The sequence below is a fragment of the Perognathus longimembris genome, chromosome 10 (genome assembly GCF_023159225.1).
Source record: "Perognathus longimembris pacificus isolate PPM17 chromosome 10, ASM2315922v1, whole genome shotgun sequence".
Taxonomy (NCBI): Eukaryota; Metazoa; Chordata; class Mammalia; order Rodentia; family Heteromyidae; genus Perognathus; species Perognathus longimembris.
In genome coordinates this window covers 61,633,668-61,652,734 of record NC_063170.1, presented here as the reverse complement: position 1 = coordinate 61,652,734, position 19,067 = coordinate 61,633,668, and positions in this window count along the sequence as shown.

Genomic DNA, 19,067 nt, shown 5'->3' with positions numbered 1-19,067 from the left:
GTACCAAAGGAATATGTTACTCCTAAAATTATCACTAATATCATGATTCCCATCAGGACAATAGCAAAAATAGAATTATGTTAATAAGGTATTAAATACAAGACATTGTCTACCAAAAATTCTATACCAGGCTAAAGCAAGAGTAGAAAATAAAATTAAGAGTGTGTCCTATATATAATGACCAAGACAATTTACTGCCCATGGATTGAAGAGAAAGTACTACTAAAAGATGTGCTTGATACAGAGTAAATGGTCAACAAGTTTGAGGAAACAGATAGGGAAAAAAATAGTAGAAAGATAGAATTCAGGAAGCATTGTCACAAATCTAATGGATATGGATATGGAACCAACATATCTGTTAATAAAAGGGATGGTAGTGATAGAGATTTAAAATAGGTTAAAGTATTATTTTCAAAAGAAAGAGATTGTCAATAACAACTGCCATGTTTCTGAAAATGTGCTGTGACTTATATATATTACAGAAATGTCAGCCAGGTGCTGGTGGCTCATGCCAGTAATCTTAGCTACTCAGGCTGAGATCTGAGGATCGAGGTTCAAACCGAGCCCAGGCAAGAAAGTCTGTGAGACTCTTCCATTAATCACAGAAAACAAAAGGTGGATGTGGCACTGTTGTTTAAGTAGTAGAGTGTTAGCTTTGAGCAATAGTAGCTAAGAGACAACACCCAGGCCCAGAGTTCAAGCCCGAGGACTAGCAAAAGAAAAGAAAAGAAAAATGCCTATGTATTGGGAATATCTGTATAAATAAGTATAACCACTTGGGGTAAACACAAATATCCTATTACCCTATCACCTACGTGTTACAGATTTGTATATGTGTTTTTATCATAGGAATGCACACTCGCATGCACTAATATGAATAACTAATGAGAGCACTAGTTACTATCTAATTCTTGGAAATAAGCCTGGTATATACCCATCATTAAATGATTAAATAAATAGTGGAATAATTATACAATATTGTAATAAATATCAATGAGAAGTATTTTAATTAGCTTTTGGTTAGTATTATAAATATCTGAGTTAATCAACATATAATAAGGAAGGGCCAGTGGTTGGCTAGGGCTTTGTGGATGGATTTTCAGGGTGAATGTTGATCAGGGAATGGATAATAAGGGGTGATGCCAAGGATTTTGGAAAATGGAAAATGGAGTTACCATTAAATGAAATAAGAAAACCGGTGGAGAAAGTGCATATGTAAGTAATAACAACAAACCTAAACAGATGACAATCACTTGTTAAGAAAAGGGTTAGTTGATTTAGTCCTCTGATGAACAGTGATGACAAAAAGTAGATGTGTACGTTTCTTTATTAACATCCTTTTTGTACAAGTACTTCTTTCCTTTAAATGTCAAGTTTCATTTAGTTTTCAAGGAAGACTCCCTGCGGTAAAAAGGTATTTTTAACACTTTAAGATATTCTATAATGTGCTGAATCGAATTAGGAAACAAGAAGAGGCTAAAAAATTTAAGGGACAAATGAACCTGACTTTTCATTTTGATATAATTTCTTTAAAGAGTCATGAGCCTCCAAAATTCATAAAACACATGGCTTGTAAATTTCAAATGCTTATGCCTTCATAAAATTACTTACCTTAAAGTACGATTGTTTCATGTTAGGAAATATTATTTTTATGTATAGCAACTTGATCTCCTTATACATGACAATGGAGCCAGTTTTTACTGGGTGTGGTAGCATAAATCTGTAATCCAGCCTGTAATATGAGGCTAAAGAGAAGGAAGTTCATTATTCTGAGGCTACTTGGGGTTACACCATGAGATCTTGCTTCAAATTTTAAAATCATAAAAACAATTGTTCTTCTTTATGGTACAGGTACATATTTTTAAACAGTCCTTTCCAGATGTTTTGTCTCTGGACACAAGATGTAATTACTTGGGATTTAGTCAGGTGAAATTTATGGCAAAAAAATGTTTATGGCATACTAGAATATAAATCTCTGCATAGTTTTTTTTTTCTTGTTGAAATTCAACTGAATATCCTTTACCAAAAATAATGCATTTCTTGTGCCACAATACCAATGATTCTTAAATGACTGATTTTTCCTTCTTATCCTCCAATCTATTTCCCTTCCATCTTTGTAGGTAACAATTTTATTTCTGATTTGTCTTCTTAATTTGCACGTTTTCTTATGAACTGTGTACGACTGCCTTTTTCCTCTGAATATGATTTTAGTCTAGTAAGACTGTATTTTAGATGTCATTCTGTTCTGTATTTTCTCACTCAAAATTCTTTGTAGGATCTTACTATGTCCCCAAAGCTATGTGCTTCATTGCTTTTAACTTTTGCTTGGATTAATTACAAATACAGCTCAGTCTTCAAAATTATCCTCTCTTCTTCCTATGTGATTTCCAAATGCTTGGACTGGCATTTTATTGCCTGGGGGCTTTCTCTGGCCTCTTGAGACCATAGTCTGTCCATAGCCTTCCTAGAGAAATAATAGGGAAATAAAGAATGGCTGATAAGAGTAGGTCTGTGGTTCTCCAGTTCTGCATGATATTCCAGGCAAGCCTCCAGACTTTCCCCAGAGAATGATATCCCAGCAGTGTGTTTTTGAATTGATAATATATTCTTTATTAGCTTCTACCACTTTTTTGGTTTCTCACTGCCCACATTCTTTATGTATTTTATTCATTTCCCACATAAACTATCCTGACTCTGTTGTCTGCTTCTAGAAGATTTTAAGCTCAAGAGTATATTCCACCCATTTTTGCTTTCCTGACCTACTACCCTAGGACTAGTCTCCAGTTGAGGAAGTCCATTTTACTTCCTACCCACAGACTGAAATATAAATTATCACATAAGTCCTCTTACACACTTTGGAGAAAATTACTCTGGGATTCACAAACAAACACCAGCACTATTTAATCATGTGCTTAATGTGTAATTTCACTAAGTACTGCTAGATTTCCTCTCCAAAATCATGAACACTACTTCCTTAATCCTCCCATCTCAGTGAGATCTACTCTGTGCATTCAATAAGTGTTAATGTCATATTGATTCTTCAGTTTGAATATGTCTAATTGCTAATGCATTTGGGGTGTCTCTACAAGTTTGTAAACTCCTGTGCATTTCTATACCAATGCTTTACCCAGTTTTCTAATTACATTACACTCAAGGTTTCATTACAACCAAGCAATCAGTTCCTTATTGAAAAAAAGTTTGTTATTGTTGTTGTTGATCATGGGGTTTGAACTTGGGTCCTTGGCACTGTCCTTGAGCTCTTTTGCTCAAGGTGAATGCTCAACCACTTGAGCCACAGCACCACTTCCAGTTTTCTGTTGCTTAATTTGTGATAAGAGACTCACAGATTTTCCTGCCTGGGCTGGCTTTGAAACATGATCCTTAGATCTCAGCCTCCTAATAGTATTAAAAGTGTGAACCATTGGTGCTTGGCTCCTTATCAAATATAGAATGAATAAATAACATCTCCCAAGAAGACATCCAGGAGATAATTCTTTTGATCAGAAATTCTTAATTTTGATCATTCAATCATCTAATCTACCTCTGAAATCTATGTTTGTAGTTCATTATGTCTGCCCTTTGCAACCATGAGGTGATGGATACTTCCTGTGTCACCTCTATTTCCTTTACTTCCTATGCCATCTCTATTTCCTTTACATCCTGTGTCACCTCTGTTTCCTCTAGAGTTTACCCTTCACACAGTTTGTTTAGTTCTTCTGAAAGTTAACTTCGTATATGGATTTTAAAAAGTTGTGATTTTCCACACAAATTTGTCAACTGTGAATGAGTAAGGGGAAAATACTAAAGCAAGATAAATGGAAATTAGCAGGAGCTGCCCAATTTGTCTTTAATGCTCCAACAAGTACATTATTGGAACTATTCTTCCTCTCTGAAGGCCACACTTTAGTGTTTAAATTTTGCTGAAATGAAACGTCTTGATGACTAAATCACATTTCTGATTTCCCTGGGTTTGATCCTTTGCAGCAACATGACTTACTTCCCTGAGAGAAAGGAGATTTTGCTTGTTTTCCTTGACTGGTTTGGGGATACTGGGCTTGCATATTTTGATTCTTTATCTTCATTGTCTCAGATGTAGTCACAAGCTTTCTCTTCAATTTTCTCCCAAACTGAATTGTAAACTGTAAGCAGATAATGAAAATGGCCTTGCTTGTTGTGGCTGCCATTGGCTTAGTTCTGGAGGCAAGCTGGCCTCTATGCTGCCCCAAGACAGGATTCGCAACTTCGTGTACACTGCTCCTCTTTGATGTGGACTCTTGAATCCCCTCTGTTCCAGAATCTAAAGTGCCAGTACTAGGGAAAATGGACACAAACTCTTTAGCGATTTATTCATGTTGACTTCATGGGGAATACCTCCATCTTTCTTTCAAGAGAACATACTTTTCAGAGACCCATAATTAAGTCTTTGAATTTTGTGTGAATAATCCTATTAGATTTCAGGACATATCAGACAAGATACAATCATAAATATTTTACAAGTGTGCAATAATACTGTTTTCAAAATTATAGGGTAGTTCAGTGTGTTTCATTTAAATATCTTATTCATTTAATAATTCCAACAGACATGTAAAGCAGAACAGTAGATAGAAAGTGAAAAGGACAGAATTGAATTTAAATGCTGGTTGGAAACTGAGACCTCATCTACTCAAATCAATCAAATTGGGGTTACAGTTAGAGTTATTACCATGAGAGCTCATTAATGATTCCTAGTTATAAACACTAGGGATTCTAAATCAGTTAGAATCTTTGTTGGGGATTCAAACTGCAAACCATTCATGTTTATTTACCTAGGAAATGGAAGACATTTATCATAGAAATAAGAAAACACTAGTAGCAAAATATACCTAATGTCAGGACTGATTATTAACTGTTCGGTCATCACTCTCTCTTTCTTTCTCACTTGCAGACTAGATACTTCATGTCCTAGCCTGTTGCACATAACGGTCATTATATGACACATTCCTGTTCAAGGAAATGTGAATGACAATGTGCCAATGAGATATCTCCGGTAAACCTTATGGGAAAAATATCTTTGAAATGTAACAACACTTGGCATTTTCTTTTCCTCTATTTTTTCCTGTACCAAGCCAATTACCCATCTTTTATGCTAGCAACGTAAATGTGGTGGCAGTAGAATCAGCACCCATCAAATTGAGTGTGAGAATAATTTCTCTACTCTGATGCCTGCCAAGTAGAACAAAACAGAAGGAGCTCAATACCTCATAACTTCGTGCTGCTACTATGACAGCCATAGATAGTCTCCTATTTGGCATAGGAATCTTACACTCTCAAGGAGTTGCATTAACCAATCAGAATAAAACTCAAGAATTTCATGCTGGATACTCCATAGTGAAACTTTTAACAATTAGAGATTAAGAAAAAAGATCTTAAAGGCAGCCAAAGAAATATTATCATATGTACAGGGAGAACAATAAATATCTCATCTGTTTTTATTTTTTCAATGCATAATTCCAGACTTGAAGATTCTTGAGAAAAAGCAGGGATTTGGTCTTCTCAATTCAGGAGACTACCAAATTCACTAGCCTACATTTATAATTAAACTACAGCGATTACTATGGAAGAGGGACTCTATTTGGTACATGCCAGGGATCTGGTTATATTATCTTTACAGTAACAAGTACAATTGAGCTACCCTTAGCTTCATTATGCAAGCAAGAAAGCCAAGGTCCAGGAGACATGAATCATATGATAGAGGTGGAACGAGAGAAGGATTGAGTTCACCATCACCCAAAACTCTTCATGCTGGTAGATCTACACTGTTAGCCTTTAGGCATAACATTCTTTGAGGGATAGACTAGAAGAAAAGTCCACAGCACTCAAAGCAGCCTCGGCAACAGGGTTGATCCCAGAAACTTTCTCCAATACTAAGAGTTGAGCAATTCAGTCTAGTAGCCACATACTCACTTTTTATGTTATTATAGAAAATGTTATTTCTGAGATAGGATCACTTCCTGACATCAAACCCAACAGTAGGGAATGAGTCCATGAATCAGGAATTTAGAGTAGCAACAGAAAGATATGAAGCAAAATTAGATTTATAGCTATAGAAAAGAAAAATCTTAAAGGTGAAGATAAGAAAATTCCACGGGGACTGTGCATCTACAACTAAGCCTGACAGTTTTATTTTTACCACAATTTAATATAACAGAGAAATGCTGGTTCTAAAGCATCTATAATAAAGTATTCATGCATAATAAAATCATCCTCATTTTAGATGGTCATATATTTTATTCAAATTATTTAAAAAGTCTTTCAGTGGAAAGAGTGGCAAGAATTGGATGGTGTTAAATTAATTTAAAACCTGACGCTAAAGTTACCTAAGCTTTAAATAATTCCTTACTTTGTGGGAATTGAAAAACACTGACGAGTAAATCAAGGAAGAAAGGCATTTATAAAGGCATGAGACATTACTCAGAAATGATAGCATTGTAGCTAGCACTTCATGAATCAATTCAGCTTTCAAAAGAGGTGGCCAAACCAGGTGCTGGTGGTTCAGGCCTATAATTCTAGCTACTCAGGAAGCCGAGATCTGAGTAAGAAGGTCCATGAGACTCTTATCTCCAACCTAACCACCAGAAAAGCAGAAATGGAGCTGTGGATCAAAGTGGTAGAGTGTTAGCCTTGAGTAAAAATTCTCAGAGACAATGCCCAGGACCTAAGTTTAAGCCCCATGACTGATAGAATAAAAAAAAGAGTTGACCATATAAATATATTGCCAATTATAGACAGAAAAATATGCCTTTGCCATGAAAATACTAGCAGTTTCTAAATTTCCAGGCTTCTCCATTTGGGAAATCCAGGCTTACCAATCTTCAAAATAGTCATATATTAATTTACTGCTGAACAAATCGTATGGCCTTCTAATAGAAAGCCAAAACTTTCCATCCTACTCTTCCAATAGGATAATATTGTGCCATATCATCTAGGATTATTACTTACATAAAAATTTCTTCCAGGATGAAATTCAAGAGTGAATGATGTTTCCCTCTGAGCTGGCATTCTCACTACAGAAGATAAAGCTCTAATATGCTGTAAAATCACAAACTGCTGAATGTAATAAAGTTCTTCTCTAGATAGCATTATCTTTCACCTACTTATTTCTCCCATTTTTCAGCCATGGAGTTTTACATTTATTTTCACACTGTATACAATGAGCAAGTCACACTTCATAACTAAGCAATCTTTACCCTTGACAAATCCATTAACTAAAAAAACAGTAAGGCCCTGGCTTAATTCAGGACATTTCTTGTCCTCTTGGATAGAAAGCCCCTGTGTATTTTAACCCACAATCTGACTTACATGACTTTTTATCTTTGGTCCATTTTATTTTACATTGTATTGCTTTGAAATAGAAAATATGTAAAATAAATCCACAAGATAGACATATATATCATAAATACATACATATGTAAAATAAATCCACATATATATGCATATACATGTATATATATATATATATACATATAACACACACACACATTGGTATATGTTTTCCAATCCACCTTATAAAAATATTTTTCTCTCAAAATCCCAAACTAAATTTTTTCACTTCTCATTTGTCCTCAATAAAGCCCCCATCTATCTGTCTAAATTATTTAACAACTCCTACCTTCAAAATAAACAATGTATTTCCCCAACCATAAATCAAGACATACACATATATATATATATATATACACACATATGCTGCACATAGTCTATATACATATGTGTATGATAACTGGCATTATAATTCATTTCTCATTTCCAAATGCACCTCATTCTAAATTTATTTCCAGTTTACATCAACAAACTATTTCTTTTCATCGAAAGCCAAAGCACAAGACAATAAATTTAGAGCTCCTTGCTTATATTCCAAAAAAATAATTCTGTGAAAGATGGCAATGAGGTTTTACTCCTCTAGAGAAAGAAAACAATCTCCAAAGTAATGTCCTAGGAAATAGCTTTGCTCTGAGATTTTCTTCTTTATTTTTAAAAAGGAAAAGGAACACAGAGAAGGCATCTGAAAAAATCAAATGGTAAAAAATTTCCACATAAGCCACACTTTCCTTATTTAGAAAAGAAAAACAATTTTATCTTATTCTATAAATACTACTGAATACTAAAAAAGACATTTACCCTCATTTTTCCTTGAATTTTTGAAACAGTTTTTCTAAGGCTTAATAATTATTTAATCGCAATAACCATTCCTACAAACAAGATTATCTTTAGTAAACATGAAAGGGAAAAATTCCCTCAAATTATAATAACATTTGTGTCTTTACGAGAATTTCAAAGTCCCAACAACTTCCTCTACTATTAATTTTAATCAAGAAAAGTTCATCAGTAATCTTCACTAAAAATGGAACCCTATGTAATGGAATGATCTATTCTTTTGTTATAAACAAATAACCAGGATAGAGACCTTGAAATAAATATGCTACATTTAAATCTTACCAAAAAGTTTCAGCAAAGTAGGGATAACTTTCTGTTTCAGTATCATAAGATCCAGAAAATGTTTAAAAATGTTCAAGCCTTCATGATTGCACACCATACTAGAAATTTGCTTTGAATTGTGCTGTGGTTAACAGGTTTTGGACTTCTGAAGTCCTTAAGGACAAGTACTAGTTTCTCAATGCTGCATACCAGCCTTCTCCATAAAGTGAATGTTCTACATTTTGTAGAGACTCCATTTTCTCATACATAGAAAACATGGACAATTTGAAAGCACAGCCCATTTTTGATTCATGATAGGAGTCCAATAAATATCATTTTTACAAAATATTCCTAAGGCCCCAGTGCCTTTCTATTGTCAGATACACAAAGGTTCCCTTAATGGTGCTTAAAAGAGTTGCTTCTGGATAGCCAAAGTATTAGTATCGGGGTAAAATGAAACTTATTTTTCTTCTGCTACATTCTACATGTGATCCTGTCTGATTGTTCACAAACCCTATGCAAAAAAGAATAATGTAAATAAACACGAGCATAAATGGATAGTCACATACCTTATTCAAGGACAAATCCCAGGGGCAAGCACACATTGGACCATGCTACAAACACATGTCAATCAGGGAGAGTAGTAGTGCTCAGATCTTCTTTTCCCACTGATTCATAGACATGATCTAATAAAAGGCTATTCCCCAAGACTTACCTTCGTAAACCGTACAATGGGAGTGCCCATTGATGAGACCATCGAAGAAATCCTAGTTATAGCATCTGCCAGGATCTCCAAAGTCCCTGTAGAGCACAATTTATGGGCATTTAGTACATAATCCTTCACAATGAGTTAGTTACTTTACTGATGTCCACAGGTAAATGAATGGCAAAAGGGAAAGAAAAGTTGGAAAGCAGGGAAAGTAGAGGGAACTAGAAGAAAGGTATGGGATGCCGACAGCAAACTGTCCGATGAAAAGTAAATTTCCACATACTGAGTAATTCGCAAACAGAGATACATACACGCTGAGTACTTGATGTTTTAACTATAATTTTGGCATAGTACACAGCTACTAAATGCTGCTTATGATTGCTACAAGTATGTTAATGTTCTGTAAGGAAAATGGTAAGGGAATTACACTTGCTCTGCAAATGCACACAGTTTGCTGGTCACAGTCCTATTTCATACCCCTGTGGCATGGAACAAATCACCATTCTGCTCTCCCTGTAGTTTCTTACTTGTAAGAATTGTCTTTCTTCCTCACCAGGATTTTTGTTGTTTCTGTTTGATTTTGATTTCTTGTGCCTGCCCTGGGATTTGAACTCAGGGCCTGGGAACTGTCCTAGAAGTTTTTGTTGTTGTTTGTTTGTTGTTGTTTTTTTCCCTCAAGGTAGTGCTCTACCACTTGAACTACAACTCTACTTCAGGATGCGTTTGATTTTTGTGTGGCTGATTGGAGATTAACCAAAATGAAATATAGAGAGTCTAATTTTTAAAATGGACCAAATAAGAAAATCTAAATAAGCCTATAAGTGTATTAGCAACTGATCACCTTACTAGAAAATTAGCATTAAAATCTTAATGGAACTACCAGTATATACCCATCAGAGTAGTGAAAATGAAAAGTGACCATGCCACATGTATGAGAACATCCAGAGCATTCGGGAATTCTGATATATTGGCAATGGGGATATGAACAGTAACAGTGCTTTGACAAAAAATTCAGTATTGCCATTAAAGTTGATGATATATATATATGTATGTGTATATATAGTGTGCGTGTATATATACATACACACACACACACACACACACACACACACACTAAGACAGGGCAATAGATACATACTGTGGATAAACTTCCGTACATTTCTACCAGGATACAGGTAGATGAATGTCAATAGCATCATTGTACATGATGCCACTGAAACAGAATGTTGAAATTGCCATCAGAAGAGAGGAGACCTGTCTGGTAGCACATGCTCATCTTGTGGTGCCTTGTACAGGAGAGGAAAGCAAGCCTGAGCTGTACTCATTAATACATGAATGATTTCAGGGTTAACAGCTCCGTTAAGTTTTAAAAAATTGGCATGACTTTGGATCAGAAAGAAAAGGATATATCCCACATAATAACAACCCCTGGTAGACTTGCTGGAAGAATATTAATGAAATTCAGTAACTTCCAGAAACATCATGATTTTCAAAAGCAAGAGCAAACTGAGAAAACTTTTGGCTCAAATGTAAAATGCTACTGCATCCAAAATGAATCTGGGAACAGAGATTGTTTTGATCTTGGTAGATGATTATTTACCAAATTTTGCTTTGGTTAAGATTTTGGTAGGGAGCAGTAGAGATGTGGGCATTATAGTTTGAAGAAAAAAAAATGTAATTTACAAAGCAGACCTAACATTTATAAAAAATAAAGGAGGGTCTCCATTTCAGATGACATATTATCTTATAGAGGCCCACAGGTCAAAGGAACGGAAACACTTTTGAGCCGACACCTAGTAAACAGAGACCACACTGTAAAACCCTCTCTGGGTAGTGTTGGCCCTTGTATATACACCCTGGCACAAAGTAAGGCAACAACCTGTGTCACCTGCCCTCGATTGTGTTGCTAATTGACACTAACAAAGATTGATCGATAAATCCAAATGTTCAATAATTAGGAATATCACAGTAGCCAGATGTGGTAGAGCACACCTGTAATTCTAGCACTCAGGAGGCTCTAGCCCTGTTGCACTGTCTTAAATCAAAACCAAACCAACCGGAAGCAAATGGAGTACCACAGGACTGTAATTGAATGGTTCAAATGTTAGAGGACAACAAAATCTGATTAACTGTCATATCCATTTAAGGGTGACATGTATCCTTCCAGGAGCCACTAAAGCAATTATCTTTTAGATTGCTGTTGTTATTGTTGTTGTTGTTTTGCATGAGGAATGCCACTGCTAGGGTCCAGGGACTTTGAAGAATAAACTCCTCTCTGCCACAACATTTTTTTCATTGATAAAGTCTTTGGCTGGTCAGTGCATCTCATGAACTGGCTGTCAAGGGGGATTTTCAAACCCATTCTCATGCATGTATTACAGGCTCATGCCTGAAATGTTAGCTAGTAAGAAGGCTAAGATCTGAGGATAAGGGTTCAAAGCCAGCTCAGACAAATATCTAACCTTTGATTAACCAACAAAAAGTGGAGGTGTGGTTCAGTGGTAGACTCCCAGCCTTGATTTATCAGGCTGACAGAGAGAGCCCTGGTCCTGAGGTCAAGCCCCAGTAACAGCGACGCGTGCACACACACACACACACACACACACACACACACACACACACACACACACCAAAACAAACAAAGCAAAGGAAAAAACCTTACTCTATTCTATGTTTTATAGAGTAAAGTAAGATTACTTTTCTTGCTCAATGGAAAAAATAATCCTACTTCTATTTGTCGCTGTCAGGACCCAAGAGCTCACCAGAACTGCCACACAAATGAAGATATCTGGGTTTTATTCAGTAAGATTACCAACCACTGGAAGAATTAATCTAGTATCTGTAATAAAACATGAGTATTAACATTATATATCTTTCAAATTCAGATTCTTCACTTTCTCCGTTTAAAGATCTAACAGAAGCTGCCACTATCTTAGATTTTTTTTTAATTTCCCACTATCAATGAGATTTGACACTTGGGTTATAGATAAACTTGTGGTTTTGTTTTTAAACAGTAAATGCAGGTACCAATTCACTTGTGTAAATATCTATTTCCTTCAACAATGCCTATAAGACACACTGGAGGAATGAAAACATTTTAATAGAACATTCTGACTCCCTGGGGAAAGGAGAAAAATGTAAATAAAAGGTATTGCGAAGAAGTGGATGATTGAAGGTATCACACCTGGCCTCAAGTCTCTATGCATAAGAACTTCCTTGGCCAGCATTTATTATCTGAGCATTGAAGTTAGTGTGTGTTAGAAAAAGAATTACCCACACATCAAGAGTGCACAAAGCAAAGACAAGTGTATAATTATCTGCAAAGTGCTTTCCTATTTTTTAAGGTATCATGTGCAGCACAGATCCACATCTCTGCCTGTGTGACCTGGAGCTGTTAATATACAATTTAGATGGAGTAGTTCTCCTTGGCTGAGGAGTTACTTGGATTTGCTTGAAAATTATAATGGAATTGACTGCAGGAATCTCTGACAATTTATTATATAACATTATTTAAAAATAGGATATAAAAATAAGTGTGACCTTACCTTGACATGGACTGAATATGTTGGGGGAGAAAGAAGTCAATGGGCAGAGAGATAAATGTGATATATTCAGACATTAATATCATGATTGTACAGCAACATAAAGTTCACAGATTGCATGCATATATTTCTCTCATTTAAGTTCCATTGTAGAAGTGTTTAAGCGCCTTGACCCCTGAAGTGAAGGAAGGAAAGAAGGAAGGGAGGAAGGAAGGAAGGGAGAAAGGAAAGAAAGAATGAAGGAAGATATTATTTCCTCCTTTCTCTTTCTCTGGTTTTCTTTTGCAATTCCAAGGAAAAAATGGATTTTCTTTAATATAATAAGGATGCTCTGATAAAATCTATGCAGGGTTTTAGATTTTTTTCAGTCTTCTGTTAATTTTTTGGTACTTACATTTGGCAGTAATCAACTTAATGAGAGGAAAAGATTTTCTATTCTTGGATCATTATATAGAATTTAATAGTCTTGTATTCTTACCATGTAAAGCCGTGGTCATGGGATAACCCCGGAGACTTCTACTTGTCTACACCTCTTTTGTACTCTGCTGATTTGGGAAGACTTGTTCAAGGATAAGGGGGTTGACTGGGGAGAGAAAACCAATGAACTTAGTGGTAGAGGGTTCAAATACAATGCAGGAAGCTCTGAGTTCAATACCCAGCACCACAAAGCAAGAAAACAAAACAACAACAACAACAAAAGAATGCTATTCCAGTGGTTGTGCGTTTCAATGGCTGTTGGATCCTTTCTCAAGTCCCAAAGTCAATGGACTTTGACCACTGGAAAAAAATCTGTATTTCCACTGCCTTTATTAAAAATTCATGTATAAATGGTCATAGTACGCAATTTTGACAAGTGAAAAATGAAGGAGGTCTATTGAGAGATGTCTGAACAATTTTTCTTTCTTACAAAAAAAAAAATCGAGAGAAGGATAACCCATGACTCTCCTCCTTACTTCTGCCTTATGAATGCGGTTGTAAAGGATATTATGTGGGAAACTGCTGCATTCATCTTGATGTCATAAATCTCAATTCTCTGAAAAAGAGACAACATGGTAAATATTGGGAAAGAAGAGATGAAAACATCTGCAGTGTTGTTTCACTTTCGATCTGCTGAATTTCCTTGTACTGTGTATTCAGTCAAATTTAGCGTGTCCTGTGATCCAAAGAAGCATGTTGAGCAAACCATGCGTATTTCTTTGTGCCAAATGCAACACTGAGCAGATGACAACATAGACTCTATTCTACTAATCGTTGTAACTATAATATCTAGCACAATGTCAGCTAGAGAAGAGGATTCCCAAATATTCCTTGTAGAATACATGACTTAAAATAGCTTGGAAAGTCATGCTAAAACGGTCATTCTTTTAACCAGTTTTAAGCAGGTTGCTAACAATCGTACTTTTCATTGTAGTAGAACAGCCATTTGAGGAGAAACTCTAAGATAGTTGTTCTGTACAATTAACAACCAAGTTTTGTTTTTCTTTTGAATGCTTACAAATGGAAATAAGTCATTGGGCATCTTTGTCTTTAAGACAAAAGAACCATTCGTTTAAACCAGAAATATTGGTCGTACCATCTTCTTCAAAGGCCTGTCAATGCAGGTCATCTGCTTGAACGAGGGCATCACTTTGTTTTCCAGATACCTTTCAACTGCGGCAGAGACCTCTTCAAATGAAAATGACATCTAGCACCCAGAATAAAATAAAATAAGTGAGTACAAAGATGACTTTTCACACACACACAAAAGGGACTGCAAATGATTGATAAGTAAATGAAATTGTTTTGGATGTCCCATCCTGAAGTTGAAAAGAGAATTTAAAACAAAAGGGGATTCAATTTTCCACTCAGTGCTCAGGCCATGCCTGAGTTTCAGATGCCCCTGCCAGGCCATGCCTTCTTTTTTTTTCTCCTACCAACTGAGCATCATAAAGGGATTGACTTTTGCCTTTAAACTTTCATTCCTTTGAGCTGTCAAGGCAGCTTTGTCAGTGTCCCTGAATAGATTATTCAGCAGGATTGCATTTAAAATATAAACATAAAAATGTGTCAGCTTGCCCAAAACCTTCCAATTCAGTCCATTACAGTTTTTCCTTCATAGTAACCTTATAAAGGTATAAAAGGGCAAGGCTTATATTTTTAAAAGGTATGCCTTTTAATACCTTTGTGAATGTGCTTATTTCTAATTTGTCATTTGTTATTTTCGGTCAAGATTATCTTTTTCATTAGCTTTAATCAGAAATGGACTTGGAGTTTCTTGTATTTACTTATAAATACACAGACTTGGTCCTTGTAAAGTGAGGTTAAAATGCGTATTAAAATGAGAGGCAGAACTAACACTAGTTACCTTAATTCTAGAAATTAGGTAGATAGGTAGATAGATTGCTGAGAGATAGATGATAGAGAATAATAGATAAAAGACAAATTAAAGATAGATGATAGATAGGTAGGTAGGTAAACAGATAAATAGATCAGATAGATCAGATGAATGCATAACAGCATTTGTGGAATAGTATGAGACAAGGGAAACCTAAATATTCTTTGTTCACAGGGCATAACCAAAATGCCTACAGAGAAAAGGTAAGAAGACTCAATGATCAATGACTTCAAGGTGAAATCCAAACGATGAGCTAATTCCAACTATAGTTTGTAATTGGATCATCTAATTTAGGACTAAGGCTATGAGAGAGATGGGTTGGTCTTAGGCAAGGTAGAACTTGTTTTTTTATTCCATTCTTCTTTCGAGACAACCTGAAATATAGAAGGGTAACTCCCTAAAGAAAATAACTATGGGGCTGAAAATCTTACAGAAATATGTATATAAATAATTCTTACTAAAATTTACTAACAATTAAAATATAAAAAATAAACTGAAAAACAGACAAAGAAGTTTAACTGGGTCAACAGTAGCTTCTTTAAAAAAAGATATATCCTTAAGTAAATGTACAATGGGGTTTCACTTCAACATGTCAGTTTATGAATACAATGTATAATGATGGATATCACTTATTTTCTACTGACCTGCCCTGATTTTATCATGAATGCCAATGTCTACTTATAAGTCTTAGACATTACATGTTTTTTTTCTTCCTGTAAGATTTGACTCTTATTCACTAATGTTTTATAGAGTAAATATTTTGGCCTAGCCTAACAATGGGATGGCTGTATTCCTACATAGTGGAGCATTAATTTTCCTCGCTCAATTAAAAAGGCCCACGGAAAACAGGTATTTTATACTCATTTCTTCACTGCCCAGATGAAGTGGCAAAGCAGACGATGGGTGGGCAGAAGTGAACCAAGCATAACAAATGGATTTTCTCTTTATATGAAGATCATACTTACACGTTGGAGATAGACTTCAACGAATGACTTGTACCTGAGATTGACAATTTCATTTCCCAGGCGTGGCTGAGGATCAAGGCCCATTGAAGTACCACTGAAGCTGTGGCCAAGAGTTTAAGCCAGGAAAGACCTCCCTGAAAAAGTGACGATTACACTTGAATCTAAGAAAAACAATCCATCCATCAATCAAGAAAAGATCAAAAAGAGGGCAAAGTTCAGAGAAGTGGAAGTGAATGAGAACCTGCTAATAGAACAGTAGATTTCAGTGATGCCCTGCACTGAACAAAAGCTGATCCCACTCCAGGAAGAAGAGAAATATAGCAATGTGGCAGGGGCCATGTATGTTATGGGAAATTGGCCTGGGATTTTTTTTTTTTCCTTTTGGATAGGGATGAGGTTATGTTGGTAATTCTGGCAGGTGCCAAACAATTCAGGATTTTATAAGGCATGTTAAGGATTTGAAATTTATCCAAAGACTAATGAAAAGCCAATGAAGTGTTTTAAACGTGATCAAATTTGCATTAAAAAAAATATTCTCCATCCACGAAGTGGAAAATATGCTGGAGAAAGGCCAGAATGGGTACTAGTGTTCCAAGCAGGCCTGTAATGGCAGGTATCCAGGCAATGAATGTGGCAGAAATGGTGCTGTGGAGAGAGGGAAGTCTAGATAAACATTTGAAGAGTTCGAATTGTCCTACTTTCAAGTGTAATCTCATAGTATTAGGCTGGAAGGGAGGTGACAATTTAGATCCTTGTTGCAGGAGCTCACAGTGGGGGTAGATGGCAGCATGCTGTATCTTATGGAGAAAGGAATCCCTCCAGGACTCAAAAAAGATTCTGACCTGGGATTTGGTCTCTAGACATGTAAATGTTGAGATACCTTTGAGACACACAAGTAATGATATCATATGGGCAACTAAGGAAATGCTGAATAACTCAGAAGAGAGATCTGGACTGTGCAGGCTCATCTGTAGACCAAGAAGTCAATCTGACCCATCCTAATTGATTTCCATGTGCCCATCCCATTTGAAGGGGTCTAAAAAGCACAATCTTGGACTGTAAAGGGAAATATAATGATTTTTTTTAAAGGCAGGGCTGGGTGCTGGTGGCTCATGCCTGCAATCCTAACTACTCAGGAAGCTGAGATCTGAGGACCGAAGTTCAAAGTCAGCCTGGGCTGGAAAGCGTGTAAGACTCTCATCTCCAATTAACCACCAGAAAACCGGAAGAGGTGCTGTGGCTCAAGTGGTACAGCACTAGCTGAAGAGCTCAACAATAGCACCCAGGCACAGAATTCAAGATCCAGGAAGGGCAGAGTAATATTTTGCAAAAGATGGCAGAATTTTGTGTTAGATCTAGATTCAAAACTCAAGGGTTTTTGTAAAAGAATTTAAAATTTTTCCCCAAGTGACTTTCTCAGTAATGAATTCTGCTTCTTTCTCTGTAATATGTCAATAATATCTCCTCCTCTGCTGTTATTCATGATGGTCTTACTCATGATCAGGGTATATAAAAATGCTTGTAAACCGTTACAAATGAGTGCTTTGCTCCCAAACTCCTATTATGTACAATCTTCTTAATGTTTAACACATAGCAAAAAGCAGACACTGGTTTTTATAGGATGTGAGATCACAAGCATTTATAGACGATTGCTGGATCACTAGCTGTCTAAGATCTATGTGAAGAAATAAAAGGAAAAGGAGAAAGAGGAGGGGAGTGAAGGAGAGGAGGTCTAGCTTCAGTCCCTTTAATCATAAGTACTTCTGCATCATTTCTAAGTGACTATTAAGCAATGGATAAAAAATACTGAACCAATTGGGGAAGTGAGTAGCGAAAGTATATTTCATTCCATATCTTGACCTGGAAAACAAGGCATAAAAATGGAATAGAAAAAATGTTTTGAAAACTAGCAAACAGAAAATAATGCTTCCATTTTACTGTTTTCCTTTCTTTATACCATGGACACCATTCATTCCACCAGCTCCAGCAGGAGGGGAAGCTCTCTCTGGGGAACAGGACATGGTAATAATCAGTCTATGAAATCATCATACATTAGAATCCTAGTGAACACTTTCTGGAGCACTGTATCAGAGCACGAGTGTTCCTTTATGACTTTGGGGAATTAAAAACCACCAGAGATTCCAGTAGAAACAAAGGGGAGAGAGGAAAATGTCCCTGGATTGTTAGAGATTTGTTACAACAAACCTAAATAATTACTTGCTATAATTCACCTTTCAGCAGTAAAATAAATATACTAGTTGAAAATTCATGTTACTAAGTAGCAACAAAGAAAATTTCTATGCAAATGTTCCTCAAATGTCACAGCATGTTTTACTAACTCCATACCAAACATATAAATTAAATTCATAATATAAATTTATAATGCAGCTGACATTATTTTCTAAGTGAATAATAGCAAACAAGTACAACTTTAGAAGAATTTATATTTTACTTTACACTATAAATATAAAACATACATATGATGTCCTCTTTTAATTTATTACATAAAAATGCTAATTATTAAACCTTGCAATTGACTCAGTTTAAGAAATCCTTAACACCAAGATACATGCGCTACTAAACATGTTTTTGAAAGAATACTGAAATGTTAACTATTTTTATCATTTATTTTAATCTAGTTCAAAACACAAGTTACTTTGTCCAAGAGAACAATGTTAAAATGATCATTTATAAGGTATCTTTATTCAATGTGCTCTCGATATGGTGCAACAGGAAGGACAAAATCACTTGTGTGGCATTTGGGATAGTTAAACTTCTACCACATCATTATAATAATGAATAATAATTCATATCAAGACCACATAGATGGGTAATATGAAATAACTACACATAACTGGCTAGCTCTCTTGAAGTAAGTGAAAACACAAAGATTGAGAAATAAACCCTAATCAGAGGTGACTAAAATGATTTTCACAATGTAACATACTCAATTGCATCCTGGACTGGAAACAAAAGAAAGAAAGAAACAATTGGAGAAATTGGAATATGATCTGACAAATCGC